This window comes from Cryptomeria japonica, unplaced genomic scaffold, assembly GCF_030272615.1.
Source record: "Cryptomeria japonica unplaced genomic scaffold, Sugi_1.0 HiC_scaffold_104, whole genome shotgun sequence".
Taxonomy (NCBI): domain Eukaryota; kingdom Viridiplantae; phylum Streptophyta; class Pinopsida; order Cupressales; family Cupressaceae; genus Cryptomeria; species Cryptomeria japonica.
This window is the reverse complement of record NW_026728926.1, coordinates 427,501-447,012: the sequence shown is the minus strand read 5'-3', so window position 1 is coordinate 447,012 and position 19,512 is coordinate 427,501. Positions and strand designations below refer to the sequence as shown.

At 60.4% G+C, this 19,512-nt stretch overlaps 2 non-coding genes across 2 annotated transcripts; both read left to right on the top strand.

Moving 5' to 3' along the window:
* Positions 1–8,170: 8,170 nt before the first annotated feature.
* LOC131865182 (5S ribosomal RNA) lies at positions 8,171–8,289 on the top strand. The gene has a single exon (XR_009363911.1). It is a non-coding gene; the product is annotated as a 5S ribosomal RNA (ribosomal RNA).
* A 7,818-nt stretch (positions 8,290–16,107) lies between these two features.
* Positions 16,108–16,226, top strand: LOC131865178 (5S ribosomal RNA). The gene has a single exon (XR_009363907.1). It is a non-coding gene; the product is annotated as a 5S ribosomal RNA (ribosomal RNA).
* The last annotated feature ends 3,286 nt before the right edge of the window (positions 16,227–19,512 follow it).

Below are 19,512 nucleotides of genomic sequence, written 5' to 3'. Positions count from 1 at the left end.
CTCACCGCATAGCAATCGGGGTGCGAGGCGAGGGATGCGGCGAGAAGGACCCAACGGCTAGACGGAAGAGGCTTCAGGGCCGCCTCGGAATGGTCCAAGCATCGAACGCGCTTGGGGCGACTACCAGTGACAACCCCTTATCCCGCGACGCGTCCGATACACAGATAGTTCCGAGGCGGCCGAGGAGCCTCACCGCATAGCAATCGGGGTGCGAGGCGAGGGATGCGGCGAGAAGGACCCAACGGCTAGACGGAAGAGGCTTCAGGGCCGCCTCGGAATGGTCCAAGCATCGGACGCGCTTGGGGCGACTACCAGTGACAACCCCTTATCCCGCGACGCGTCCGATACACAGATAGTTCCGAGGCGGCCGAGGAGCCTCACCGCATAGCAATCGGGGTGCGAGGCGAGGGATGCGGCGAGAAGGACCCAACGGCTAGACGGAAGAGGCTTCAGGGCCGCCTCGGAATGGTCCAAGCATCGGACGCGCTTGGGGCGACTACCAATGACAACCCCTTATCCCGCGACGCGTCCGATACACAGATAGTTCCGAGGCGGCCGAGGAGCCTCACCGCATAGCAATCGGGGTGCGAGGCGAGGGATGCGGCGAGAAGGACCCAACGGCTAGACGGAAGAGGCTTCAGGGCCGCCTCGGAATGGTCCAAGCATCGGACGCGCTTGGGGCGACTACCAGTGACAACCCCTTATCCCGCGACGCGTCCGATACACAGATAGTTCCGAGGCGGCCGAGGAGCCTCACCGCATAGCAATCGGGGTGCGAGGCGAGGGATGCGGCGAGAAGGACCCAACGGCTAGACGGAAGAGGCTTCAGGGCCGCCTCGGAATGGTCCAAGCATCGGACGCGCTTGGGGCGACTACCGTTGCCAACCCCTTATCCCGCGATGCGTCTGATACACAGATAGTTCCGAGGCGGCCGAGGAGCCTCACCGCATAGCAATCGGGTTGCGAGGCAGATTATTGGGAAGGGAACCCCCTGGGATGCGGCTCAAGCAGTGCCCAAAGGGACTGGAATGCGGAATCACATCGAGAGACCCAAATGCTATACGAGGGCTCAAATCGAATTATCGATTTGGCCACGACATGGACGCATCGGAACGACTACCTTTGCCGAACCACTCGCAATTGCATCCATACCGAAACCAATAGACATTTCCGTTAGAGCCCTCGCATAGCATTCGGGAATCTCGCATGCCCCTCTAAATCGACCAATGCTGGCGCTCAATGAAAATCCGAGCGCTACCACCGTTCGAGCGCCAGCATTGGTCGAGTTAGAGGGGCACGGGGGAGAATGCTCCAGTCAACACCTCCCCTATATAAGTTATTTGTCCGATTCTCGCACAACCGTAGTCTGCCTCGTCGAATCAAACAACGGTCCCAGATTCCGACTTCCGTTCCGTAGAGACCCAAAAGCTAGATGGAGGCTCGCAAGAAAGAGAGTCGGCGCATAGCAATCGGGTTTCTCGAACGTTTAGGGACCGAGCTCACTTGCGGATAGGGCAAAATCCGCCAAGCAACCCAAAAGCTAGACGGGGGCTCGAATCGAATCGCCTAGGCGGCCACAACAACGACGTGTTGGATCGACTACCAGTGCCAAACCATTCAGCAAGACTAGTCTGTGTCGAGGCCGGATAGAGATTCTCAGAGAGCGCCCGCATAGCATTTAGGAGACCTGCCGCGTCCCTCACACTCGACAAATGGTGGTGCACGTTTATAAATCCGAGCGATCCCAACCCTTTCAAGCACCAACATCGGTCGAGATAGAGGGGCACGGAGGGGGCTGCGTGAGACAACACAGTCCCCTATATAAGTTATTTGTCCGATTCTCACACATCCGAAGAATGGTCATCAAATCGGACAACAGCCCAAACTTCCGACTTCCGTCCCAGAAAGCCCAAGAGCTATCTAAAACGTTCATGGCCGGAACTCGATCGCGGCTATACCAGTCCGCCAAGCAACCCAAAAGCTAGACTGGAGCTCTAGTCGAATCACCTCTGTGGCCATTGCAAGGACGTGTTGGAGCGACTACCATTGCCGAACCATTCCGCAGGTCGAGTCCATACCAAGGCCGCATAGAGATTCACGATGAGCTCCTGCATAGCAATCAGGAGACTTGCCGTGTCCATCACAATCGATAAATCCTGGTGCAAGATTTTTGCATCCGAGCGCTCCAACCAGTCGAGCACCAGCATCAATCGACATAAACGGGCACGGGGGGAGGATGCTCGAGAACACTACCTCCCCTATATAAGTTATTTGTCCGATTCTCAAGCAGCCGAAGTCTGGTCATCGAATCGGGTCAAAGACCACAACTTCCGACTTTACCCACAATGCAAGTCATCGAATCGAACATCGGCCCCCGAGTCGGACTCCATGCGTATGTCAGGTCATCGGACCCAAATTCCGCCTTCCTGCGCATGGCGGGCCATCAATATCAACTCGGTCATCGGACCCAAACTCCGCCTTTTTGCGTATGGCACGCCTTCAAATCGGTCATCGGACCCAAATTCCGCCTTCCTGTGCATGGCGGGCCATCAACATCAACTCGGTCATCGGACCCAAATTCCGCCTTTCTGCGCATGGCACGCCATCAACTCGGTCATCGGACCCAAATTCCGCCTTCCTGCGCATGGCAGGTCATCGGACACAAATTCAGACCTCGCCAATATGCCTACGTATCGAATCGGTCATCGGACCCAACTTCCGACTTCATCCATACTGTAGGGTCTTTGAGGTTGGCGCGGTGCGCTCAACCCAGGGAGTCGACCCATCGAAGCATACACCTCCCCTATATAAGCTATTTGTCCGATTCCCACACCTGTGTAGTTTGCACCTCTGACCAGGACATCGACCCCAACTTCCGAACTCGACTGCAACGACGGCACCAGCGCCTTGGTGCGCACCTTGCGACGCACAGTCCCAACATTCGCCTTCCTGCACATGGCAGGTCATCGGACCCAAATTCCGACCTCGCGAGTATGCCTACATATCGAATCGGTCATCGGACCCAACTTCCGACTTCATCCATACCGTAGGGTCTTTGAGGTTGGCGCGGTGCGCTCAACCCGGGGAGTCGACCCAACGAAGCATACACCTCCCCTATATAAGCTATTTGTCCGATTCCCACACCTGTGTAGTTTGCACCTCCGATCAAGACATCGACCCCAACTTCCGAACTCGCCTCCAACGACCGAACCAGCGCCTTGGTGCGCACCTTGCAACGCACAGTGCCAACATTCGCCTTCCTGCACGTGGCAGGTCATCGGACCCAAATTCCGACCTCGCGAGTATGCCTACATATCGAATCGGTCATCGGACCCAACTTCCGACTTCATCCATACCGTAGGGTCTTTGAGGTTGGCGCGGTGCGCTCAACCCGGGGAGTCGACCCAACGAAGCATACACCTCCCCTATATAAGCTATTTGTCCGATTCCCACACCTGTGTAGCTTGCACCTCCGATCAGGACATCGACCCCAACTTCCGAACTCGACTAAAAAGACCGCACCAGCGCCTTGGTGTGCACCTTGCAACGCACAGTGTCAACATTCGCCTTCCTGCACATGGCAGGTCATCGGACCCAAATTCCGACCTCATGAGCATACCTACTAATCGAATTGGTCATCGGACCCAACTTCCGACTTCATCCATACCGTAGGGTCTTTGAGGTTGGCGCGGTGCGCTCAACCTGGGGAGTCGACCCATCGAAGCATACACCTCCCCTATATAAGCTATTTGTCCGATTCCGACACCTGTGTAGTTTGCACCTCCGCTCAGGACATCGACCCCAACTTCCGAACTCGCCTGCAACGACCGAACCAGCGCCTTGGTGCGCACCAAAAGTGCGCACTTTTGGAGGGCACTTTTGTGCGCTCCAAAGGTGCGCACTTTTGGAGGGCACTTTTCTGCGCTCCAAAGGTGCGCACTTTTGGAGGGCACTTTTTGGAGGGCACTTTTCTGCGCTCCAAAGGTGCGCACTTTTGGAGGGCACTTTTTGGAGGGCACTTTTCTGCGCTCCAAAGGTGCGCACTTTTGGAGGGCACTTTTTGGAGGGCACTTTTCTGCGCTCCAAAGGTGCGCACTTTTGGAGGGCACTTTTTGGAGGGCACTTTTCTGCGCTCCAAAGGTGCGCACTTTTGGAGGGCACTTTTTGGAGGGCACTTTTCTGCGCTCCAAAGGTGCGCACTTTTGGAGGGCACTTTTCTGCGCTCCAAAGGTGCGCACTTTTGGAGGGCACTTTTTGGAGGGCACTTTTCTGCGCTCCAAAGGTGCGCACTTTTGGAGGGCACTTTTTGGAGGGCACTTTTCTGCGCTCCAAAGGTGCGCACTTTTGGAGGGCACTTTTTGGAGGGCACTTTTCTGCGCTCCAAAGGTGCGCACTTTTGGAGGGCACTTTTGTGCACTCCAAAGGTGCGCACTTTTGGAGGGCACTTTTCCTGTGCTCCAAAGGTGCACACCTAGGTGAGCACCTTCGACCACACCTTGTAGCACACCAAACTCTGACTTTCGACTTCATCCGCAATGCAGGGTCTTTGAGGTTGGCGCAATGCGCACAACCAGGGGAGTCGACCCATCAAACCCAACACCTCCCCTATATAAGCTATTTGTCTGATTCTCATACATGCGTAGCCTGCAGGAGCAATTAGGACATCGACCCCAACTTTCGGCTTCTAAACGAAAACAAGGTCTTTGAGGTTGGTGTAATGCGAACAACTAGGGGAGTCAACCCATCAAACCCAACACCTCCCCTATATAAGCTATTTGTCTGATTCTCATACATGTGTAGTCTACAGGAGCAATTAGGACATCGACCCCAACTTTTGACTTCTTAACGAAAACAAGGTCTTTGAGGTTGACGTAATGCGCACAACCAGGGGAGTCGACCCATCAAACCCAACACCTCCCCTATATAAGCTATTTGTCCGATTCTCATACATGTGTAGCCTGCAGGAGCCATTAGGACATTGACCCCAACTTTTGACTTCTTAACGAAAACAAGGTCTTTGAGGTTGGCGTAATGCGCACAACCAAGGGAGTTGACCCATCAAACCCAACACCTCCCCTATATAAGCTATTTGTCTGATTCTCATACATGTGTAGCCTGCAACAACGATTAGGACATCCACCCCAACTTCTGAATTCGTCTGCGTTGACCGCACCAAAGGTGCACGCCTTGGTGCTCACCAAAATCCGACTTCCGACTTCTTCTGCTATGCGGGGTCTTTGAGGTTGGCGCAGTGCGCACAACCAGGGGAGTCAACCCACCGAATGCAACACCTCCCCTATATAAGCTATTTGTCTGATTCTCATACATGCGTAGACTGCAGCAATGATTAGGACATCCACCCCAACTTTTGACTTCTTAAACAAGACAGGGTCTTTGAAGTTGGTGCAGTGCACACAACCAGGGGAGTCGACCCATCAAACGCAACACCTCCCCTATATAAAGCTATTTGTCCGATTCTCATACGTGTAGTCTGCAGCAGCGATTAGGACATCGACCCCAACTTCCGAATTCGTTTGCATTGACCGCACCAAAGGTGCACGCCTTGGTGTGCACCCTGGAGTGCACTTTGGTGCTCACCTCGGTGCACACTTTGGTGTGCACCTCGGTGTGCACCAAAGGTGCGCACCTTGGAGCGCACCAAAGGTGTACACTTTGGAGCGCACCACATAGGGTCTTTGAGAGGTTGGCGCAGTGCGCACACCAAGGTGGGTGTTGAGGTGCGTGCCGAGGTGGGTGGGTGCTAGGGTGCGCTCCATGGTGGGTGCCAGGGTGGGTGCGTGCTAGGGTGGATTCCAAAGAGGGTCATAGGGTGGGTGCCAAGGTGGGTTGGTGATATAGTGGGTTCAAAGGTGGGTACTAGGGTGGGTTCCAAGGTGGGTCACAAGTTGGGTGCCAGGATGCGTGGGTGTTAGGTTGGGTGCCAAGGTGGGCTCCTGCGTGGGTGGGTGCTAGGGTGGGTTTCAAGGTGGACGCGAGGGCGGGTGCCAAGGTGGGTAACAAGTTGGGTGTTAGGATGGGTGAGTGCTAGAGTGGGTGCCAAGGTGGGTGGGTGCTAAGGTGGATGCCAAGGTGGTTCACAGGGTGGGTGGGTTCTAGGGTGAGTTCCAAGGTGGGTCACAGGTTCAGTGCTAGGGTGGGTGTCAAGGCGGGTGTCGAGGTGCCTGGGTGCTAGGGTGTGGATGCCAATGTGGGTCATAGGGTGGGTACTAGGGTGGGCTGCAATGTGGGTGCCAAGGTGGGTAACATGCTCGGTGGGTTCTAAATTGGGTGCCAGGGTGGGTGTGCACCCACCTTGCCCGAGGTGGGTGCCAAGGTGCCAGTGTGGGTGGGTGCTAAGGTGGATGCCAAGGTGGGTGAGAAGGTGGGTGATAGGTTGAGTGGTAGGATGGGTGGGTGCCAAGATGGGTCACAGGGTGGGTGCAAGGGTGGGTAGGTGCTAGGGTTGGTGTCAGGGTGGGTGGGTGCTAGGTTGGGTTCCAAGGTGGGTGCGAGGGTGAGTGTCAAGGTGGGTCACAGGTTAGGTGCTAGGATGGGTGAGTGCTAGGGTGCAAAGGTGCCAGGGTGGGTGCTAGGATGGGTCGATGCTAGGGTGAGTGGCAAGGTGGGTCCACAAGTGTCAAGGTGGGTGCCGAGGTGGGTGCCAAGTCGGCGACTGCTATGGTGGATGCCAAGGTGGGTCACGGGGTGGGTGCCAAGTTGCTAGGTTGGGTTCCAAGGTGGGTGCCAACGTGGGTGCTAGGGTGCGTGGGTTAAAGGGTGTGTCACAACGTGGGTGCCAGGATGGGTGCGCACCCACACTGGCCAAGACGGGTGCGGGTGCAAGGTTGGGTTCCAAGCCCGGTCACAGGCTGGGTGCTAGGATGGGTGGGTGCCAAGGTGGGCACCAGGGTGGGTGCACCCACCCTGGCCAAGGTGGGTCACGGGGTGGGTCCTAGGGTGGGTAACGGGGTGGGTACTAAGGTGCGTGCCAAGGTGGGTCATAGGGTGGGTGCCAAGGTGGGCACCAGGGTGGGTGTGCACCAACCCTAGCCAGGGTAGGTCACGGGGTGGTTGTCGGGGTGGGCGTCAAGGAGCCAAGGTGGGTGGCAAGTAGCCAAGTTGCGTGCCAAGGTGGGTGTCGGGGTGGGTGCCAAGGATCCAAGGTGGGTGCCAAGGAACCAAGGTGGGTGTCTGGGTGGGTGCCGAGGTGGGAGCCAGGGTGGGTCCCAAGGTGAGTGCAAAGGTGGGTGCCAGGGTCAAGGTGAGTGCCAATGTGGGTTCCAAGGTGCCAGGGTCAGGGTGAGTGCCAATGTGGGTTCAAAGGTGCTAAGTTGGGTGCGAGGTTGGGTGCGAGGGTGGGTGGGTGCCAAGGTGTGCTAGGTGGAAGCCCGGGTGGGTCGGCATCCCATGGGTGTCGAGTTGGGTGCCTGATGGGTGCTTCTTGTCAAGTTTTAGTCGTCGGGACTCATTTCGAGCCTTAGAGGTCGTTTCTTGTCCGGTTGCCCTGTCTTCGACCTGGGAACCCAATTTTGGTCCTCGGGTCCCATTTTTTTTTGTCTCGCATCCCACTTTTGGCCTGTGGCCTTTTCGGGGTCGATTCTCGTTTTGGGCATCAGAGCATGTTTCTTCTCCTAAAACCCAATATTTGTTTATTAAGTCTCGGAACACATTTTTGTTCTCGTGGACCCATCATGGGTCTTGGAACGCATTTGTGGTCCTTGGGTCCCATTTTGCATCCCGAAACTTGTGTTTTGGTGCTTGATCCCTATTTTGGGTGCCCACCTTGCACCAAGTGCGCACCCGGGGCAAACCGAGCGCCTTGGTGCACCGGGGCAAGATCGAGCGTGCACCCGAGGCGCCCCGAACATGCACCAAGGTGCACTCGGCCCACATGTGAGCGCAGGTCGTTGCGCCCGAGGTGGTGTGTGGGCACCGCGTTGCAGACGGGACACTGCACGCACACGACGCCCCCTCCAGGTGCACGCACGTAGGCCGGGCCGGGTGCACACCCGACGCCCTAGCAAGGTGCGCGCACCCGGGCAGGGCTCACACTTGGCGAACGGGGCGCACTTCGCGAGGGAGGGTGTGCACCTCGACGGGGGTGGGTGGCCGGGGTGGATTCGCACGTGGGTCGCGGTTTGCTAAGTACACACTGCGACAAGCTCATAACGGGTGCGATCATACCAGCATTAGTGCACCGGATCCCATCAGAACTCCGCAGTTAAGCGCGCTTGGGCCGGAGTAGTACTGGGATGGGTGACCTCCCGGGAAGTCCCGGTGTTGCACCCTTTTTTAGTTTTTCGCCGGGCGTCGCAATGCTATTTGAATAAACCTTTTGCCCGTTTGCGTTCTCGTCGGGGCCGGGCCGGGCCGGGGTGCGCTGCCCGCACTACCGCGCGCGCGGGGGGCGACACCGAGCGCGCACCCGAGGCACCCCGAGCACACAGGCCACGGTGCAACCCGGGCGTTGTGCGCGCACCCCGGTGCGCCCGAGGTGCTGCGCGCGCACCCAGGTGAAATCGGTGTGCACCTCGGCCAGTGCGCGCTCGGTCGAGTCGCGCACGTTGGCCAAGGTGCACGGTGATGTTTCTTACTCTAAGGTTCCGCACCAGACGCCCGGGACAGGTGAGCGAAGCTGGGCGGGGCCGGGTGCGCGGCCGGGGCAGGTGCACGCAGCTGGAGAGAGCTTTGGAGCACACTTCGGAGCGCACCAATGATGCGCTCCATTCAAAAGTTTCCTGAAAAGGCAAAAAAAGTTGAGATTATAGAATTTCCCACTTGAGAGATTGTAAAAAAAAAAAATTTAAAATGAAGGAAACGCGGGTGCCAAGGTGTGCGCAGCCCAGCCAAGGTGTGCGCACCAAGGCGCCCACCCTGGCGAAGGTGCACGCAAGGTGCGCACCCGAGGCAAACCGGACAATTAACCCAACTTTCGACTTCGCGCGCACCTTGGAGCGCACTTCGAAGCGCTCCTTGGTGCGCACCAATCTTGGGCACCTCGGAGTGCACCATGGCGCCCACCAAGGTGCGCACCCGGGGCAAACCGAGCTCCGACTTCGTGCGCACCTTGGAGCGCACGAAAGGTGCGCACCATGGCGCCCACCAAGGTGCGCAGCCCAGCCAAGGCGTGCGCATCAAGGTGCGCACCCTGGCGAAGGTGCGCACCCGGGGCAAACTGAGCTCCGACTTCGTGCGCACCTTGGAGCGCACAAAAGGTGCGCAACCCAGCCAAGGTGTGCGCACCCCGGTCAAACCGAGCTCCGAATCGTGCGCACCAGAGGTGCACGCCATCGTGCGCACCTTGGAGCACACTTCGGAGCCCTCCTTGGTGCGCGCCGATGTTGCGCACCTCGGAGCGCACCCGGGGAAAACAATGCAATTAACCCGACTTTCGACTTCGTGGGCACCTCGGAGCGCTCTCGGGTTCGCACCTCGGAGCACACCGAGGTGCGCACCTTTGATGCGCTGCCTTCACCAATTTCCAGAAAAGGCAAGAAAACATTGAGAAGGTGTGCGCACCGAGGTGCCCACCCTGGCGAAGGTGCACGCGAGGTGCGCACCCGGGGCAAACCGGGCTCCGACTTCGTGCACGCCGCACCTTGGAGCACACTTCGGAGCGCTCCTTGGTGCGCACCAGGGCGCGCAACCCAGCCGAGGTGCCCACCCCGGCGAAGGTGCACGCGAGGTGCGCACCCGGGGCAAACCGGGCTCCGACTTCGTGCACGCCATGGTGCCCACCGCGGCGAAGGTGCACGCGAGGTGCGCACCCGGGGCAAACCGGGCTCCGACTTCGTGCACGCCGCACCTTGGAGCACACTTCGGAGCGCTCCTTGGTGCGCACCATGGTGCCCACCAGGGCGCGCAACCCCGCCGAAGGTGCACGCGAGGTGCGCACCCGGGGCAAACCGGGCTCCGACTTCGTGCACGCCGCACCTTGGAGCACACTTCGGAGCGCTCCTTGGTGCGCACCATGGTGCCCACCAGGGCGCGCAACCCCGCCGAAGGTGCACGCGAGGTGCGCACCCGGGGCAAACCGGGCTCCGACTTCGTGCACGCCATGGTGCGCACCGCGGCGAAGGTGCGCACCCGGGGCAAACCGGGCTCCGACTTCGTGCACGCCGCACCTTGGAGCACACTTCGGAGCGCTCCTTGGTGCGCACCAGGGCGCGCAACCCAGCCGAGGTGCCCACCCCGGCGAAGGTGCACGCGAGGTGCGTACCCGGGGCAAACCGGGCTCCGACTTCGTGCACGCCGCACCTTGGAGCACACTTCGGAGCGCTCCTTGGTGCGCACCATGGTGCCCACCAGGCCGCGCAACCCAGCCAAGGTGTGCGCACCAAGGTGCACGCGAGGTGCGCACCCGGGGCAAACCGGGGTCCGACTTCGTGCACGCCGCACCTTGGAGCACACATCGGGGCGCTCCCGGGTTCGCACCGGCGTTGCGCACCGTGGTGGGCACCTCGGAGCACACCAAGGTGGGCAGCGAGGTGCGCACCTTTGATGCGATGCCTTCACTAATTTCCATAAAAGGCAAAAAAAAAACGAGATTTTAAAATTTCCGTTTTGAAAGATAGTGAGAAAAAGGGAATGCTAGTGCCATCTTGAGCCCGCCCTGGTGCGCAGCCCAGCCAAGGTGTGCGCACCAAGGTGCCCACCCTGGCGAAGGTGCGCGCCCGGGCAATTAACCCAACTTCCAACTTCGCGCGCGCCAGGGTGGGAGCGCACCCAACAACCGGGCCTGGGAAGAGCCAATGCGAGAAACCCCACCAAACGCTCTGACAAAAAAAGAGGGGGCGCTCCAGTAACCCCGCTTCGGAGCGCACCCTGGGCAAACCCAGCCAAGGTGCCCACCCCGGCCAAGGTGCAGGCGAGGTGCGCACCCGGGGCAAACCGGGCTCCGACAACGTGCACGCCGCACCTTGGAGCACACTTCGTAGCGCTCCCGGGTGCGCACCTCAGAGCACACCAAGGTGGGCAGCGAGGTGCGCACCTTTGATGCGCTGCCTTCACTAATTTCCAGAAAAGGCAAAAAAAAAAGGAGATTTTAAAATTTCCGTTTTGAAAGATAGTGAAAAAAACGGAACGCGCGTGCCATCTTGAGCCCGCCCTGGTGCGCAGCCCAGGTAAGGTGCCCACCCTGGCAAAGGTGCGCACCCGGGCAATTAACCCTACTTCCGACTTCGTGCGCGCCAGGGTGGCAACCGGGCCTCGGAAGAGCCAATGCGAGAAACCCCACCAAACGCTCCGACAAAAAAAGAGGCGGCGCTCCAATAACCCCGCTTCGGAGCGCAGCCGGGGCAAACCCAGCCAAGGTGCCCACCCCGACGAAGGTGCACGCGAGGTGCGCACCCGGGGCAAACCGGGCTCCGACAACGTGCACGCAGCACCTTGGAGCACACTTCGAAGCACTCCCGGGTGCCCACCGGCGTTGCGCACCGTGGTGGGCAGCGAGGTGCGCACCTTTGATGCGCTGCCTTCACTAATTTCCAGAAAAAGGCAAAAAAAAATGAGATTTTAAAATTTCCATTTTGAAAGATAGTGAAAAAAAAGGAACGCGGGTGCCATCTTGAGCCCGCCCTGGTGCGCAGCCCAGGCAAGGCATGCGCACCAAGGTGCCCACCCGAGGTGCACACCCGGGGCAAACCGGGCTCCGACTTCGTGCAGGCCGCACCTTGGAGCACACTTCGGAGCGCTCCTTGGTGCGCACCATGGTGCCCACCAGGGCGCGCAACCCAGCCAAGGTCTGCACACCAAGGTGCCCACCCCGGCGAAGGTGCACGCGAGGTGCGCACCCGGGGCAAACCGGGCTCCGACTTCGTGCACGCCATGGTGCCCACCGCGGCGAAGGTGCACGCGAGGTGCGCACCCGGGGCAAACCGGGCTCCGACTTCGTGCACGCCGCACCTTGGAGCACACTTCGGAGCGCTCCTTGGTGCGCACCATGGTGCCCACCAGGGCGCGCAACCCAGCCAAGGTGTGCGCACCAAGGTGCACGCGAGGTGCGCACCCGGGGCAAACCGGGGTCCGACTTCGTGCACGCCGCACCTTGGAGCACACATCGGAGCGCTCCCAGGTTCGCACCAGCGTTGCGCACCTTTGATGCGCTGCCTTCACTAATTTCCAGAAAAGGCAAAAAAAAACGAGATTTTAAAATTTCCGTTCTGAAAGATAGTGAAAAAAACGGAACGCGGGTGCCATCTTGAGCCCTTCCTGGTGCGCACCCCAGGCAAGTTGTGCGCACCAAGGTGCCCACCCTGGCGGAGGTGCGCGCCCGGGGCAATCCGGGCTCCGACTTCGTGCACTGCATGGTGCCCACCAAGGCGCGCAACCCAGCCAAGGTGCCCACCGCAGCGAAGGTGCACGCGAGGTGCGCACGCGAGGTGCACACCCGGGGCAAACCGGGCTCCGACTTCGTGCACGCCGCACCTTGGAGCACACTTCAGAGCGCTCCTTGGTGCGCACCAGGGCGCGCAACCCAGCCGAGGTGCCCACCCCGGCGAAGGTGCACGCGAGGTGCGCACCCGGGGCAAACCGGGCTCCGACTTCGTGCACGCCATGGTGCCCACCGCGGCGAAGGTGCGCACCCGGGGCAAACCGGGCTCCGACTTCGTGCACGCCGCACCTTGGAGCACACTTCGGAGCGCTCCTTGGTGCGCACCATGGTGCCCACCAGGCCGCGCAACCCAGCCAAGGTGTGCGCACCAAGGTGCACGCGAGGTGCGCACCCGGGGCAAACCGGGGTCCGACTTCGTGCACGCCGCACCTTGGAGCACACATCGGGGCGCTCCCGGGTTCGCACCGGCGTTGCGCACCGTGGTGGGCACCTCGGAGCACACCAAGGTGGGCAGCGAGGTGCGCACCTTTGATGCGATGCCTTCACTAATTTCCATAAAAGGCAAAAAAAAAACGAGATTTTAAAATTTCCGTTTTGAAAGATAGTGAGAAAAAGGGAATGCTGGTGCCATCTTGAGCCCGCCCTGGTGCGCAGCCCAGCCAAGGTTTGCGCACCAAGGTGCCCACCCTGGCGAAGGTGCGCGCCCGGGCAATTAACCCAACTTCCAACTTCGCGCGCGCCAGGGTGGGAGCGCACCCAACAACCGGGCCTGGGAAGAGCCAATGCGAGAAACCCCACCAAACTCTCTGACAAAAAAAGAGGGGGCGCTCCAGTAACCCCGCTTCGGAGCGCACCCTGGGCAAACCCAGCCAAGGTGCCCACCCCGGCCAAGGTGCAGGCGAGGTGCGCACCCGGGGCAAACCGGGCTCCGACAACGTGCACGCCGCACCTTGGAGCACACTTCGTAGCGCTCCCGGGTGCGCACCTCAGAGCACACCAAGGTGGGCAGCGAGGTGCGCACCTTTGATGCGCTGCCTTCACTAATTTCCAGAAAAGGCAAAAAAAAAAGGAGATTTTAAAATTTCCGTTTTGAAAGATAGTGAAAAAAACGGAACGCGCGTGCCATCTTGAGCCCGCCCTGGTGCGCAGCCCAGGTAAGGTGCCACCCTGGCAAAGGTGCGCACCCGGGCAATTAACCCTACTTCCGACTTCGTGCGCGCCAGGGTGGCAACCGGGCCTCGGAAGAGCCAATGCGAGAAACCCCACCAAACGCTCCGACAAAAAAAGAGGCGGCGCTCCAATAACCCCGCTTCGGAGCGCAGCCGGGGCAAACCAAGCCAAGGTGCCCACCCCGACGAAGGTGCACGCGAGGTGCGCACCCGGGGCAAACCGGGCTCCGACAACGTGCACGCAGCACCTTGGAGCACACTTCGAAGCACTCCCGGGTGCCCACCGGCGTTGCGCACCGTGGTGGGCAGCGAGGTGCGCACCTTTGATGCGCTGCCTTCACTAATTTCCAGAAAAAGGCAAAAAAAAATGAGATTTTAAAATTTCCGTTTTGAAAGATAGTGAAAAAAAAGGAACGCGGGTGCCATCTTGAGCCCGCCCTGGTGCGCAGCCCAGGCAAGGCATGCGCACCAAGGTGCCCACCCGAGGTGCACACCCGGGGCAAACCGGGCTCCGACTTCGTGCAGGCCGCACCTTGGAGCACACTTCGGAGCGCTCCTTGGTGCGCACCATGGTGCCCACCAGGGCGCACCCGAGGCAAACCGGGCTCCGACTTCGTGCACGCCGCACCTTGGAGCACACATCGGAGCGCTCCCAGGTTCGCACCAGCGTTGCGCACCTTTGATGCGCTGCCTTCACTAATTTCCAGAAAAGGCAAAAAAAAACGATATTTTAAAATTTCCGTTCTGAAAGATAGTGAAAAAAACGGAACGCGGGTGCCATCTTGAGCCCTTCCTGATGCGCAGCCCAGGCAAGTTGTGCGCACCAAGGTGCCCACCCTGGCGGAGGTGCGCGCCCGGGGCAAACCGGGCTCCGACTTCGTGCACTGCATGGTGCCCACCAAGGCGCGCAACCCAGCCAAGGTGCCCACCGCAGCGAAGGTGCACGCGAGGTGCGCACCCGAGGTGCACACCCGGGGCAAACCGGGCTCCGACTTCGTGCACGCCGCACCTTGGAGCACACTTCAGAGCGCTCCTTGGTACGCACCAGGGCGCGCAACCCAGCCAAGGTGCTCACCCCGGCGAAGGTGCACGCGAGGTGCGCACCCGGGGCAAACCGGGCTCGGACTTCGTGCACGCCGCACCTTGGAGCACACATCGGAGCGCTCCCGGGTTCGCACCAGCATTGCGCACCTTTGATGCGCTGCCTTCACTAATTTCCAGAAAAGGCAAAAAAAAGAAAAAAATGAGATTTTAAAATTTCCGTTTTGAAAGATAGTGAAAAAAACGGAACGCGGGTGCCATCTTGAGCCCGCCCTGGTGTGCAGCCCAGGCAAGTTGTGCGCACCAAGGCACCCACCCTGGCCAAGGTGGGTCACGGGGTGGGTCCTAGGGTGGGTAACGGGGTGGGTACTAAGGTGCGTGCCAAGGTGGGTCATAGGGTGGGTGCCAAGGTGGGCACCAGGGTGGGTGTGCACCAACCCTAGCCAGGGTAGGTCACGGGGTGGTTGTCGGGGTGGGCGTCAAGGAGCCAAGGTGGGTGGCAAGTAGCCAAGTTGCGTGCCAAGGTGGGTGTCGGGGTGGGTGCCAAGGATCCAAGGTGGGTGCCAAGGAACCAAGGTGGGTGTCTGGGTGGGTGCCGAGGTGGGAGCCAGGGTGGGTCCCAAGGTGAGTGCAAAGGTGGGTGCCAGGGTCAAGGTGAGTGCCAATGTGGGTTCCAAGGTGCCAGGGTCAGGGTGAGTGCCAATGTGGGTTCAAAGGTGCTAAGTTGGGTGCGAGGTTGGGTGCGAGGGTGGGTGGGTGCCAAGGTGTGCTAGGTGGAAGCCCGGGTGGGTCGGCATCCCATGGGTGTCGAGTTGGGTGCCTGATGGGTGCTTCTTGTCAAGTTTTAGTCGTCGGGACTCATTTCGAGCCTTAGAGGTCGTTTCTTGTCCGGTTGCCCTGTCTTCGACCTGGGAACCCAATTTTGGTCCTCGGGTCCCATTTTTTTTTGTCTCGCATCCCACTTTTGGCCTGTGGCCTTTTCGGGGTCGATTCTCGTTTTGGGCATCAGAGCATGTTTCTTCTCCTAAAACCCAATATTTGTTTATTAAGTCTCGGAACACATTTTTGTTCTCGTGGACCCATCATGGGTCTTGGAACGCATTTGTGGTCCTTGGGTCCCATTTTGCATCCCGAAACTTGTGTTTTGGTGCTTGATCCCTATTTTGGGTGCCCACCTTGCACCAAGTGCGCACCCGGGGCAAACCGAGCGCCTTGGTGCACCGGGGCAAGATCGAGCGTGCACCCGAGGCGCCCCGAACATGCACCAAGGTGCACTCGGCCCACATGTGAGCGCAGGTCGTTGCGCCCGAGGTGGTGTGTGGGCACCGCGTTGCAGACGGGACACTGCACGCACACGACGCCCCCTCCAGGTGCACGCACGTAGGCCGGGCCGGGTGCACACCCGACGCCCTAGCAAGGTGCGCGCACCCGGGCAGGGCTCACACTTGGCGAACGGGGCGCACTTCGCGAGGGAGGGTGTGCACCTCGACGGGGGTGGGTGGCCGGGGTGGATTCGCACGTGGGTCGCGGTTTGCTAAGTACACACTGCGACAAGCTCATAACGGGTGCGATCATACCAGCGTTAGTGCACCGGATCCCATCAGAACTCCGCAGTTAAGCGCGCTTGGGCCGGAGTAGTACTGGGATGGGTGACCTCCCGGGAAGTCCCGGTGTTGCACCCTTTTTTAGTTTTTCGCCGGGCGTCGCAATGCTATTTGAATAAACCTTTTGCCCGTTTGCGTTCTCGTCGGGGCCGGGCCGGGCCGGGGTGCGCTGCCCGCACTACCGCGCGCGCGGGGGCGACACCGAGCGCGCACCCGAGGCGCCCCGAGCACACAGGCCACGGTGCAACCCGGGCGTTGTGCGCGCACCCCGGTGCGCCCGAGGTGCTGCGCGCGCACCCAGGTGAAATCGGTGTGCACCTCGGCCAGTGCGCGCTCGGTCGAGTCGCGCACGTTGGCCAAGGTGCACGGTGATGTTTCTTACTCTAAGGTTCCGCACCAGACGCCCGGGACAGGTGAGCGAAGCTGGGCGGGGCCGGGTGCGCGGCCGGGGCAGGTGCACGCAGCTGGAGAGAGCTTTGGAGCACACTTCGGAGCGCACCAATGATGCGCTCCATTCAAAAGTTTCCTGAAAAGGCAAAAAAAGTTGAGATTATAGAATTTCCCACTTGAGAGATTGTAAAAAAAAAAAATTTAAAATGAAGGAAACGCGGGTGCCAAGGTGTGCGCAGCCCAGCCCACCCTGGCGAAGGTGCACGCAAGGTGCGCACCCGAGGCAAACCGGACAATTAACCCAACTTTCGACTTCGCGCGCACCTTGGAGCGCACTTCGGAGCGCTCCTTGGTGCGCACCAATCTTGGGCACCTCGGAGTGCACCATGGCGCCCACCAAGGTGCGCACCCGGGGCAAACCGAGCTCCGACTTCGTGCGCACCTTGGAGCGCACGAAAGGTGCGCACCATGGCGCCCACCAAGGTGCGCAGCCCAGCCAAGGCGTGCGCATCAAGGTGCGCACCCTGGCGAAGGTGCGCACCCGGGGCAAACCGAGCTCCGACTTCGTGCGCACCTTGGAGCGCACAAAAGGTGCGCAACCCAGCCAAGGTGTGCGCACCCCGGTCAAACCGAGCTCCGAATCGTGCGCACCAGAGGTGCACGCCATCGTGCGCACCTTGGAGCACACTTCGGAGCCCTCCTTGGTGCGCGCCGATGTTGCGCACCTCGGAGCGCACCCGGGGAAAACAATGCAATTAACCCGACTTTCGACTTCGTGGGCACCTCGGAGCGCTCTCGGGTTCGCACCTCGGAGCACACCGAGGTGCGCACCTTTGATGCGCTGCCTTCACCAATTTCCAGAAAAGGCAAGAAAACATTGAGAAGGTGTGCGCACCGAGGTGCCCACCCTGGCGAAGGTGCACGCGAGGTGCGCACCCGGGGCAAACCGGGCTCCGACTTCGTGCACGCCGCACCTTGGAGCACACTTCGGAGCGCTCCTTGGTGCGCACCAGGGCGCGCAACCCAGCCGAGGTGCCCACCCCGGCGAAGGTGCACGCGAGGTGCGCACCCGGGGCAAACCGGGCTCCGACTTCGTGCACGCCATGGTGCCCACCGCGGCGAAGGTGCACGCGAGGTGCGCACCCGGGGCAAACCGGGCTCCGACTTCGTGCACGCCGCACCTTGGAGCACACTTCGGAGCGCTCCTTGGTGCGCACCATGGTGCCCACCAGGGCGCGCAACCCCGCCGAAGGTGCACGCGAGGTGCGCACCCGGGGCAAACCGGGCTCCGACTTCGTGCACGCCGCACCTTGGAGCACACTTCGGAGCGCTCCTTGGTGCGCACCATGGTGCCCACCAGGGCGCGCAACCCCGCCGAAGGTGCACGCGAGGTGCGCACCCGGGGCAAACCGGGCTCCGACTTCGTGCACGCCATGGTGCGCACCGCGGCGAAGGTGCGCACCCGGGGCAAACCGGGCTCCGACTTCGTGCACGCCGCACCTTGGAGCACACTTCGGAGCGCTCCTTGGTGCGCACCAGGGCGCGCAACCCAGCCGAGGTGCCCACCCCGGCGAAGGTGCACGCGAGGTGCGTACCCGGGGCAAACCGGGCTCCGACTTCGTGCACGCCGCACCTTGGAGCACACTTCGGAGCGCTCCTTGGTGCGCACCATGGTGCCCACCAGGCCGCGCAACCCAGCCAAGGTGTGCGCACCAAGGTGCACGCGAGGTGCGCACCCGGGGCAAACCGGGGTCCGACTTCGTGCACGCCGCACCTTGGAGCACACATCGGGGCGCTCCCGGGTTCGCACCGGCGTTGCGCACCGTGGTGGGCACCTCGGAGCACACCAAGGTGGGCAGCGAGGTGCGCACCTTTGATGCGATGCCTTCACTAATTTCCATAAAAGGCAAAAAAAAAACGAGATTTTAAAATTTCCGTTTTGAAAGATAGTGAGAAAAAGGGAATGCTGGTGCCATCTTGAGCCCGCCCTGGTGCGCAGCCCAGCCAAGGTGTGCGCACCAAGGTGCCCACCCTGGCGAAGGTGCGCGCCCGGGCAATTAACCCAACTTCCAACTTCGCGCGCGCCAGGGTGGGAGCGCACCCAACAACCGGGCCTGGGAAGAGCCAATGCGAGAAACCCCACCAAACGCTCTGACAAAAAAAGAGGGGGCGCTCCAGTAACCCCGCTTCGGAGCGCACCCTGGGCAAACCCAGCCAAGGTGCCCACCCCGGCCAAGGTGCAGGCGAGGTGCGCACCCGGGGCAAACCGGGCTCCGACAACGTGCACGCCGCACCTTGGAGCACACTTCGTAGCGCTCCCGGGTGCGCACCTCAGAGCACACCAAGGTGGGCAGCGAGGTGCGCACCTTTGATGCGCTGCCTTCACTAATTTCCAGAAAAGGCAAAAAAAAAAGGAGATTTTAAAATTTCCGTTTTGAAAGATAGTGAAAAAAACGGAACGCGCGTGCCATCTTGAGCCCGCCCTGGTGCGCAGCCCAGGTAAGGTGCCCACCCTGGCAAAGGTGCGCACCCGGGCAATTAACCCTACTTCCGACTTCGTGCGCGCCAGGGTGGCAACCGGGCCTCGGAAGAGCCAATGCGAGAAACCCCACCAAACGCTCCGACAAAAAAAGAGGCGGCGCTCCAATAACCCCGCTTCGGAGCGCAGCCGGGGCAAACCCAGCCAAGGTGCCCACCCCGACGAAGGTGCACGCGAGGTGCGCACCCGGGGCAAACCGGGCTCCGACAACGTGCACGCAGCACCTTGGAGCACACTTCGAAGCACTCCCGGGTGCCCACCGGCGTTGCGCACCGTGGTGGGCAGCGAGGTGCGCACCTTTGATGCGCTGCCTTCACTAATTTCCAGAAAAAGGCAAAAAAAAATGAGATTTTAAAATTTCCGTTTTGAAAGATAGTGAAAAAAAAGGAACGCGGGTGCCATCTTGAGCCCGCCCTGGTGCGCAGCCCAGGCAAG